An 11,570-nucleotide genomic window follows, 5' to 3' on the forward strand; every position below is an offset into this window, starting at 1 on the left:
AAATCGGGGGACTAAATGTGATATTAACCCTTCTTTCAATTGAGGTAATCTTGGTTAATGCATAAATTGACTAACCAAGTTCACAGCAAATATAATATATGGTGTAGTCATAGACACATATTGTAGAGCACCAACAATTTATCAATACAACATCAAAGAAGCAAGAACGTAGTGGGTTTAATAGCCGAGCTAAATATCTCATCATAATCTAGTCCGTCTTGCTACTGAAATCCCTATACAACGAGACAAGCTTTGAAGCATTCCATAGTTCCATTGGATTTTTCCTTAATCTTAAAAATCCATTTACAAACAACTAAGTTCTTAGAAGGATCAGGTTGGACAAGATCTCACATGTGATTGGTGACCAAGCCATTGAATTCATCTGCCATGGCCACTCTCCAACATGGGTCAAGAATGGTCTTAGAGTAACAAATTGACGCCTCTTTATGAAAAGAATGAGAGAGATTAATATATTTGTTAGGTTTAGAAATTCCAAATTTGGCATGAGTTTGCTTAGGATGAGTCGGAAGAGAAGAAATAGAAGTGGAGGAGCTGGATAGAGAAGTAGAGGGGATTCGCGGGTATGTTACGGGAGGAATTTGGTCGGGAGAGGAGTGATGTGGGGACACAATGAGTGAGTTCAAAGAGAAGGGAGGTGGAGGCGAAAAAGAATTGGAAGTAAGTTGGGTAAGATGAGAGGAGGAGAGAGGCAAATTAGGAGGTTGAGTTAGAGAAGAAGAAAAAGGTGGATGAGAAGCTTGAGGGCCAAATGAGGTACAAGGAAGAATAGATTGATTAGAGTAAAGAAAAAGTGAAGGAGGCGATATGGAACAATGGGATTGGGGACTAAGATTGGAAGGTTTTGATGAAAAGAGAAAATTATCCTCATCAAACCGAACATGACGGCTGATAAAAACACGACCACTCGACCAATCAAGGCAATAATAGCCTTTGTGATTTGATGCGTGGCCTAGAAATACACATGGCATCGAATAAGGTGCTAAGTTGTAAGAGACACGAGATGGAAGAAAGGGATAACAAGCACATCAAAAAACCATAAATAAATAAAAACAAGTAATCAAATTTTGAATCCAAATAAACAGTGGAAAGGAGAAATATTAGATATGATATGAGTAGAAAGTCAATTAATAGTGTAAACATTAGTTATAAGAGCAACAACCCAATATGAAAAAGGCATATGAACATGGATTAATAAAGTTCGAGACATTTCGACTAAGTGTCTAATTTTGCGTCTTGATAGATCACTTTGAGATGGGGTGTTTGGACAAGAAAAACATTGAATAATACTACTTTTACTTAAATATGCTTGGAATGCGTTACTAATATATTCACCTCACCCATCAGTTTGTAAAAATTTAATTTTGGCGTTGCACAGATTTTCAATAAAACAATGAAGGACCCAAGTGAACCGCAAATAGTCATCAAAGAATAACACAAAATATTTGAAACTAGAATTAGATAGAATTGGACTTGTCCATACATAATAATGAATTACAACTAAAGGAAAAGAATGGCTAACAGACTCAAAAGGCAATCGATGAGATTTGCCTACAAGACATAACTCACATAATATCGACTTAAAACTACAATTGCAAACACGACTCAAAACTTGTTGATTTGGATGGCCAAGACAAGCATGCCAACGAGTATGTGTAGAGGAAGCCACGATAGGATGCAAGTGGGTTGATACTATTGAGTTGGGAATTGAATAAAAACCGTGAGAAGAATCAGCTTGAAAGAGAACTTTTCCAGTTTGTTTGTCCTTCAAAGAAAATGATGAACCATTAAAGTCAATGGCACAAGAATTTTGACGGCAAAGTTGAGCAACTAAGAGGTGAGTGCGAGCAAGATTATGAACATGATAGACAATAGATAATAATAAAGATCAAGAACTAGTATGTGAAAAGGCTTTACCAACTTGCTTAATAGGAAATAAACGACCATCACCAATCGAGACTTTAGTCAAATCGTAAAAAGGTCTAAGGTTAAGGATGCTACCAATATCACTAGTCATATGTGCAACGCTCCACTGTCAAGATACCAAGTTGAATCAGAGGTCTTACCAATTGATAAAGCTAAGAAGGAGTCCGACAAATCAGTAGTGGTAAAAGCATGGTTAAACTTTTAGAACAGTTGGCAATAGTCTCACATAATCTCACGTGGTATCAAAGTTAGAGGTCTTAAGTTCAAACCTTACCAAGCCTCATTTGCCTCCCCAATCAAATATGTACACACTCAGTACTAAGCAAAAAGACCGGACTAAGCGTGAGGAAAAGTATTAAAATAATTAAATATTAAACCACACATTTATCTAACAACTTAAGCTTTTAGAATAGTTGGTGATGGTCCCACAAAATCTTTCATACCTCAAAAATCATTATTTTTTGTCCATAAGGCAAAAAAAAATACCTTAATGATGCCAGCTCGATGATGGACATGGACATGCAAAACTCCACTTCTCATACCATATTTGGGTCATATGAATACATGAGCATCGATGAGCATTGATGAAGCTAAAAAAGGGATCGCGTCTCATCTTGGTGTAGCGTGGCTGGCAACGTAAAACTGGTTAGGAAAAATGACGCATATAGTCCTTAAACTTCAGCCAAACATACAATGTGGTTTCTGAACTTTTAATTTGTTCGATGTGATCCATGAATTTTTTATACGTGTTCAATTTAGTCCTTGAATTATATGAAAATATTCAATATTGTCACTAAATTTGAATTAATAGAAAGATAACATTGAATATTTTCATATAGTTTAGAAAACTAGACTGAATATTTACCATAAGTTCAAGAACCACACTAACAAATTAAAAGTTTAGGGATCACACTACACATTAGAATAAAGTTCAAGGACCACATTACAATTTTGGCCAAAGCTTATGGATTATTTATGTAGTTATACCAAATAGTTGTTGCCTGAATCATTCATGTCATTTGTCTTGTCTTTAATAGCCATTCTTAGTGCCTTTTTTCTCTAGGGATCTACCAAAATAACATTTCTATACAGGGTTAGTATTACAAAGAACTCTAAACGGGTACACTTGCGACAAATTTATCGCAAATTAATTTTTTGACCAACAAAAAAACCCCAAACTGATACATTTTTTGTAAATATACCTATCGTTACCTTCCGTTAAATTAGATTAATAACAGAAAAAACCACAAAACTAAAGAGTAAAGCCTTAAATTAATACTCCCGCAGCTATTACGTGTCATCCAACTTAGTAACTCAACAGTAAAATTTAACAGAAATTAGTGGATCGTAAATTTGTAATTGATATATCAATTTAGGGTTTTTACACAGTAAAAAAATAATTTAAGATAAATTTATTATAATATACCGATTTTAAATTTTTCATGATACTAACTCTTTTATATATGGCCCCTTTGTTAAAGTGCCCTTTTGAACAAAGTCAAACGCTTTGGGAATGATTCCTTGTGAGTGTCATTAAAGCTCCTGAACAGAGCATCTTCCACATCGGTAAAGCATTTCATGAAAATCTTATCGATCTTAACTGTCTTGTCATATCCAAACCTAAACCCAACATTGTGTCACGCTAGTAAAATTAGTGATCAAGATTGTTATCCAAACCTAAACTTGGCATTGTGTCACGCTAGTAAAATTAGTGCTCAAGATTGTTACATGTAATCTCATGTTATCTTGATTGTGTGGTTATAATGTACCTTATGGCATGCAGTCTCTCTCCATCTAGTCCAAGTTTTTTAAGCTGGACAATTTGACAAAAATGATTGAGACGTGTTTCAAGGATATGGGTAAATAGAAAATCTAATTCGTGGAAATCTCATTGGACTCATAAGAAAAGTGACCCCTTTTTGTATTTACTTATCTTTGTCTTTTTATAGTTACGTCAATATCGAGAAGGAATAATCCTGAACATAATCATTCCCACAAATGATAATGATATTCAAGGATTATAGGCATTATAATAATTATTAGCCCTGTTCCAATCTGTGGCCCTCTTGCTCGATAGAAAACTTCTCTGCCATCAATTCTCCACCCTTTGAAGTTCATTGTCAATGGTGACAGAGGCACTGCCTCAGAGAATTTTTTGTCGCATACATCACACTTTTGAGCTATGTAATTGCAATAGCAAGTAATCGTTCAGGTGCAAACCCAAATGTGGCTAGGAGTGATTTTTTTATTTAAATTTCCCGAGTGACCAAGAATTATACAATGACCTGACAAGAAACTACACGCGTCGTGAAACGGTTTAGTGACGTGGTCTCGTGTCTGCCGCTCATTTATCAGGTCTAGACCAATCAAGCAGCTATTCTTCAACATAGATAAGCATATTCACTAGTAGTAGCGAGCAACTCTTTGCGCCGACCAGCGCCTTAATTAGTAGCGGTGATTGAATTTTGAGACAGAAATCGCATGCTCGTTTGCTGCAGCTCCTAGTAATTACTTCTCGTTTTTTCTCTTAAAATTGTCAGAACGGAAAAGAAGCATGCAGACTTTCGAAAAAAATTATCAAAAATAACTTCTATTTTGTTATATATCTATTCTATATATACCTGTGGAAAATGTTTGCATTATATAAAAGTCAAATTCCGCTATTCATAAAATTTGAGAAGAAGAGAAACCGAAAAAGTCACGAGTGAGAAACACCGATTAGCCCAATTGTCCCGTTTTGGCCCACCTAGAGACTATTGTCCAAGACGATAGACCAGTTCCTTTCGCGAAAAATAAATGATTTTAAAACGTATTTTTTCAAAAAAAAAAAAAAAATAGTTTGTATCACTTGAACAATTAGTCAATGAATTTTCTTTATTATCAACAACAATTTTATCTAATTATTTTCATCGATAATGAAATTATTTTTTGCCAATTCATTTTTATAAGTGATACAAACAATAACTTAAAAAAAAAAAATCTCCAAATCAATCATTTTTTGCAAAACAAACATACTCTTAATTTATAATTGATTTAACTTTTGATTTCTTTTTGGCTAATTGGGAGGAAACCCACCCCGCATTGGGTTCACTCATGCACTCTCTCGAGATCATTTCCAGGAGTATAGACTTATATGTTTCCAGAATCATTAGTCTGTGTATATTCCTACAAGGTGACTACCATAACATAAATTCATGTATAGTCCTTCTAACTTTAGACGGGAGAATTACCAAAAAGTCTTAAACCTATTGCAATTGTGCCAATTCAATCCTAAACTTTTTTTTTGTCCAATTTAGTCCTAAACCTTTTATAATTGTGCAAATTCAGTCCATCCGGCCAAAATTGGCCGGCCGGGCGCGATGTGGACGCCTGGGGGGGACAAATGGCCGGCAAGGTAATTTTTTTAAATTTTTTAAATAATTTTTTTTCAATTTTTAAATTTTAAATTTTTTTTTTTTTGCCTTCTTCTCCTTCCTCCGGCTCTGACGCCGGCCGAGGTGAGGGCCGAGAGGCTGACCTCGCCGCCATTGGCGAGGCTCGCCCGCCAGCCCACCGCTAGAGGTGAGCCTCGCCCGCGACGGCGAGGCAGCCGTCACCGATCTAGCGACGCCGACCTCGCCATGGCCGGGCGAGGCCGAGTCTCGCCAGATCCGGCGACGGCCGCCTCGCCGCCACCGGCGAGGGCGAGGGTCGACCTCGCCTGGCCAGCAAGGCTACCGTCGCCATCGCCACCTCCGCCGCCTCCCCCGTCCCCGATCGTCGACACGATCTCCCCTCCGAGCTCAAGCGGCCCTCCCGGCCGTGATCGCGCCAAAACCCCGTTCCCGCGCCTCGGACCGACAAGGACGAGATCGAGCTCCTCCGCGGGTTCCTCGACTACACCACGCAACACGGCAGGCCTCGCCTTGCCGGTGGCCTACGAGGCCAAGCTCGCCGGATCTGGCGAGGCTCGGCCTCGCCCGCCGACGGCGAGGCCGCCGTCGCCCCGATCCGGTGAGGCCCGGTCTCGCCCGGCCATGGCGAGGTTGAGCCTCGCCGTCGTCGGCGAGCCTCGCCGGCTCTCACCTTTGGCCGGACGCTAGAGGAAGGAGAAGAAGGCCTAAAAAAATATATTTAAAAATATTTAAAAATTAAAATATATATATATATATATATATAGATATATAATAAGAAAATATTAAAAATTACATCGCGGCCGGCTGTCCCCCACCGGAGTCCACATCAACGCCGGTCGGCCAATTTTGGCCGGATGGACTGAATTGGCACAATTATAAAAGGTTTAGAACTAAATTTGACAAAAAAAAAAAAGCTTAGAACTGAATTGGCACAATTGAAATAGGTTTATGACTTTTTTGATAATTCTCCCAACTTTAGACATAAGCAGGTCATTAAAAGGCTCAAGAGAAAATGACAGGGAGAAAAATCCCGGGGGTTGGGACTCGTCGTTGCGCACTCTGTATTCCCTCCTTTATGGGAAGAAAAATTTACGTAGAGAGGAGCTGGGGAGGTGTTGGGCATGTGGGCGTCAGCACATAAAAATAAGGAACGTGGTCTGTCAGCCCACCTAAGTTACCAGGCAAGCAGGACGGCCCCAACATGGGAGGTCAAACTCCCCAATGCTTGGGGAGATTACCCTATAACCGGACGCCAAGGATCCAAGCATTACTCCCGGTTACAAGGTTACGGGGAGAAACGGCCCTGCATCATCTTGGGAGGTGTTTCACCCCCGCATGCTAATCGAAGGTCAGTTGAGACTGTCCTCGCAATCAAGACAGCCCGCATGTATACGCTTTTGCCAGGAATCCTGCAGCTTGGATTGTGGTGAGTGAGTTAAACCAGACAGTACCAAGCCATGTGTTCAATGGCAAGTTCAAATAGTTCGTATTACTCCTCTGTAAATTCAGCAATCCTCTCTTACGGACCGTCCTTACAGGATGTTGCTTTAAGCTGTTACCAGAATTTGCTTTGCCAAAATGGAAACTGCAGCTCATATTGTTGTCGATACAGAGTAGCAAGACGATGAGCATCTTAAACTTTGTGAAACGTTCAACTTAAGAAGGAAATTCCGTGCACGAACTCAAAGATCCGATGATACACATCTAAGTGTTTAATGTATCCATATGTTCTAGCATGGATTAACTCAACACGATCCTTGCATCCACATCGTTGAGCAGCAGCGAAAGCTATTCAAATTCCTCAACCTGAGTAGCACATGAACAATCATCCCACAAAGAAACCCAAGCGCCGCGTTCGATCTGACGAGAGAAACTGGCGTGCGGATCAGCATCACGAAAGCCTCCTCCATCGAATTCACGTCCCTGGCAGGCTGGCAGCCATGGCCAGCTCAATCCCTGCAAACAGAAGCAGGACACCTAGCACGCCAACGTGGAATTAGTCCAACACCTTCACCAGAGAACTCCCAAGGACCAGACAGAGAATCAATTTGGCAGCTCCCAGGATCGCCACGCAACCACCGCTCCTGCCACCAAACTTGTACTGCCCCGCCAGCCCGCCAGCGCTGTGGCAGCATGGCATGGCCCCGAACCAGCACCTGACCAGATTCATCAGTCCTACCGTGACCGCGACCGATGTGGCAGAGAAGTCCTCAGGGAAGAGATCGTACGACAGCTTGCACACGGCAATAACCAAGTTCAATATCGATAACGGCAGTGGGGGAATTGTGCCTTTAATGAATCCCTCTTTTCAAGCATGCCTTGAAATCTTCACAACTTCAATAGAGGATGGACCAAATTTAAAGTCCCTGACCACTATGGGCTCTCTAATGAAGGCCAGGAGAACACCTAGCAGGAAGATAATGAAAGCTGAAGGAAGAGCCATCATGATTCTCTTCCATTTTATCTTCCTCTCTGATCCCCGATATTGTTGCCCGATTCCTGGCTGCTTTCCGTCTCTTCATTCTCAACACCAGCACCATTGATGACCACAATGAAACAAGCACAAACAATGGCCACTACCAAGCCATCCAACCCGAACCAGTGCCTATTCCCAGCCGTTTTCGACTTTGAAAAGTCTTGAACTTTCCTGATGTACTTCACAGAAGTCATCGCGAACGACAGCCCTTGCGAGAGTTGAATCCCCCTAACAACAGACAGAGGGATCAGCCTATAAACGAGCCGCATCACCCGGTCACGCCCAGGACGCCCAAGATCACGCCGGTGCAAATCCCCACCGCCATGATCTTCCGGATGCCGAAATTGGCGCTCAATATCCCGACCGCCGCGGTCGCCTTCATGGGCTGCACCAGCATGGGGACACCGTGTATGGCACCAGTGACCATGTTGTAGACGCCGGTGAATATCAGGTTCGTGCCGAGGTTGAGGTCCTTGGCCAGCGTCAAGGCCAGGACTACGGGGATGTACGTGCCTAACTCGCCCATGGCTCCATTGATCTCACCCCATTTCGAGTGGATGGCCAAGTTGGTCCTGAGCTTTCGGGGCACGCCGGACGATGAAATGAACTTGGGTGTATTTGGATCGTTGGTGTTCGAAGGGCCTCCTCCATGGCTTTGACTATATGCTGTACTGCGTAGCGCCACACGCAGAGGGGAAGACACAGAGAATTCGATGCTCTTCTGCGATCCACCTGTATGAGAAGCGTCTCTCCTTTTTATCTCTGCGAAAGAGAGAGGACGTTATTGGGGGTGGCTGAACGGGTGCCGGCGGTTGGGATCTCAGGCATATAGAAGACAACAGAATCACATGCATGTGTAATTTATTTATTTTTTTGTAGCCATAAATTTAAATCCGTAACTTCATTATTTCCCAACGCGTGGTGAACAGAATAGATCATAGTGTAAAAAACTATACGGTAATAAATAAAAAATTTATGTTTTCTAGCGGGATTCAGTGCGAATCGACATTGACTTGATATACCAGGCTCGGTCTATGAATTTTGTGTGTGAAGAAAGAGAACGGGAAACCATCGCCGTGTAAAACTATGCGGCAATGGGAATCCGCATTTTTAGTGGGAACGAGTACGATCAACTTGATCTAGCAGACTCGATTTATGCAAGCATCAGAAAAAGTTTAAAAAAAAAAAAAAATCAATAGCATATGTGTAAAGAAAGAGAACGAGAAACCATCATAGTGTAAAAACTATATGGTAATGGGAATTTGTGTTTTCTAGTGGGATCCAGTGTCCACGGATTCTCGAAAACGATTGACTTGATTTAACTCGTTTTATGTAAGCATCAGAATAAGTACAAAAAAATCAAATTTAAACAAATTTAGGGAATGAAATCAAAAAGGTGTAGGTGGGGAAGATGATCAATTAAAGTTATATCGTGGGGAAATTTAAAAGATAATCCTGAAAGTTATCTCGATCGTTTTTAAAACCATTATTTTTTTTTTCTATTAGGCAAAAGATACGTCAATGATGCCACCTTGATGATGTACATGCACATGCAAAGCTCCACTTCTCATGCGATATTTGGCTTAAGACATAAGCGTTGATAAGCATCGACGAAGCCAAAAAAAGAGGATCGCATCTTATCTTAGTGTAGCGTGGCCGGCAACGTAAAAATAGTTTAAAAAAATATTAACACAAATGGTCCCTAAACTTTAATCAAATATACAATGCGGTCCCTAAACTTTTAATTTATTCGACATAATCCCTGAATTTTTTTATACATGTTCAATTTAGTTTCCAAATTATATAAAATTATTCATTGTTGTCCCTAAACTTGAATTAATAGAATGAAACATTAGATATTTTCATATAATTTAGGGACTACTAGATTGAACAAATTAAAAGTTTAGAAATTATATTGCACATTAGAATAAAGTTCGGGGACTCCATTGCAGTTTTGGCCAAAGTTCAAGGATTATTTATGTAGTTCTCTCGAATAGTTATTGCCCAAATCATTCATGTCATTTGTCTTGTCCTTATTAGCCATTCTTAGTGCACTTTTTCTTTAGGGACCTACCAAAATAACCTTTCTATATAGGGTTAGTACCACGAAAAACCCTAAACTAATACAATTGTGACAAATTGATCTCTGACTAATTTTTTAACCAACAAAAACCCAAAACTAGTATATTTATGATAAATATACCGATTTAAGGTTGTTCATGATATTAGCTTTTCTATATATGGCCCCTTCGTTAAAATGCCCCTTGAAGGAAGTCAAACACTTTGGGAATGATTCCTTGCGAGCGTCATTGAAGCTCTTAAACAGAGGATCTTCCACATTGGTAAAACATTTCATGAGCATCTTATGAATCTTAACTGTCTTGTCATATATGAACCTAAATTCGAAATTGTGTTGTGCTAGTTTAAATTAGTACTCGAAATTGGTAAATGTAATCTCACATTGCCTTGGTTGTGTGGTTATAATGTACCTTATGGCATGCAATCTCTCTCCACCTAATATAAGTTTTTTAAGCTGGACAATTTGACAAAAATAATTGAGTCGCAATTCAAGGATATGGGTAAATAGAAAATCTAATTCATGGAAATCTTATTAGACTAATAAGAAAAATGACCCCTCTTTTTAATTATTTATTTATTTTTGTCTTTTTATAGTTACGGCAATATCGAGAAGGAATAATCCTAAATATAATTATTCCCACAGATGATATTCCAGAATTATGTGCATTATAATTATCATTAGTCCAGTTCCAATCCGTGGCCCTCTTGCTTGATAGAAAACCTCCCTGCCATCAATTCTCCACTCCTTTGAATGTCAATGGTAACCGATATACTGCCTCGGAAAATTCTGTGTCACATACGAGTAATCGTTCAGCTGCAAACCCACGTGCGACTAGGAGTGATTTTTCTATTAAATTTTCCGAGTGACCAAGAATTAAATGATGACCAGATGAGAAAACTACGCACGTCGTGATTCGGTTTAGTGATGTGGTCTCGACTTTGCCCGGTCATTGATCAAGTCTAGACCAAGCAAGCAATTATTCTACAACATTGATTAGCATATTCACTAGTAGTAACGGGCAACTCTTTGTGCTGACAACCGCCTTGATAGCAGCGGTGATTGAACGTCGAGACAGAAATCGCACGCTCGTTTGCTGCGGCTTCTAGGAATTACTTCTTGTTTTCTCTCTTAGAATTTAAAAACAAAAAATAAGCATGCATACTTTCGAAAAAAATTTCAAAAATAACTTCTCTATGGCTATATAATCTAATTTATGTGTACATGTGGAAAATGTTTGCGTTAAAGTCAAAGCCTGGAATTCGTAAAATTTGAGAATTAAAAAAAAAAATGAAAAGATCACAAGTGAGAAACGCCAATGAGCTCCATTGCCCCATTTGGATCCAGTTAGACACCATTTTCCATGATGATCTTATAATTGGAATCATTAGTTCGGCGAAATTTTTTTCGAAAAATAATTGCTTTTATTAATTTAAACAATTAGTCAATTTTTTTTTTTATTATCGACAACAATTTATACCTAATTATTTTTGTGGACGATGAAAGCGATTTTCCGTTCATTAATTTTTATAAGCAATACAAGCGATCAATTTTAGAAAACGTTCCGCAAATTCTTCATTTTTGAAACAAATGTTCTCTTAATTTATAGTTAATTATCGGTTAATTTTTTGACCCACAAAAACTAACAATTAATTTTGTGTTTTTTTTTCTTTTGGTT

General features: G+C 39.5%; 1 pseudogene; it reads right to left on the reverse strand.

Moving 5' to 3' along the window:
• Positions 1 to 7,084: 7,084 nt before the first annotated feature.
• On the reverse strand, positions 7,085 to 8,460 carry LOC104456337 (annotated as a pseudogene).
• Positions 8,461 to 11,570: the final 3,110 nt, after the last annotated feature.

The sequence above is a fragment of the Eucalyptus grandis genome, chromosome 3 (assembly GCF_016545825.1).
Source record: "Eucalyptus grandis isolate ANBG69807.140 chromosome 3, ASM1654582v1, whole genome shotgun sequence".
Classification (NCBI taxonomy): Eukaryota; Viridiplantae; Streptophyta; class Magnoliopsida; order Myrtales; family Myrtaceae; genus Eucalyptus; species Eucalyptus grandis.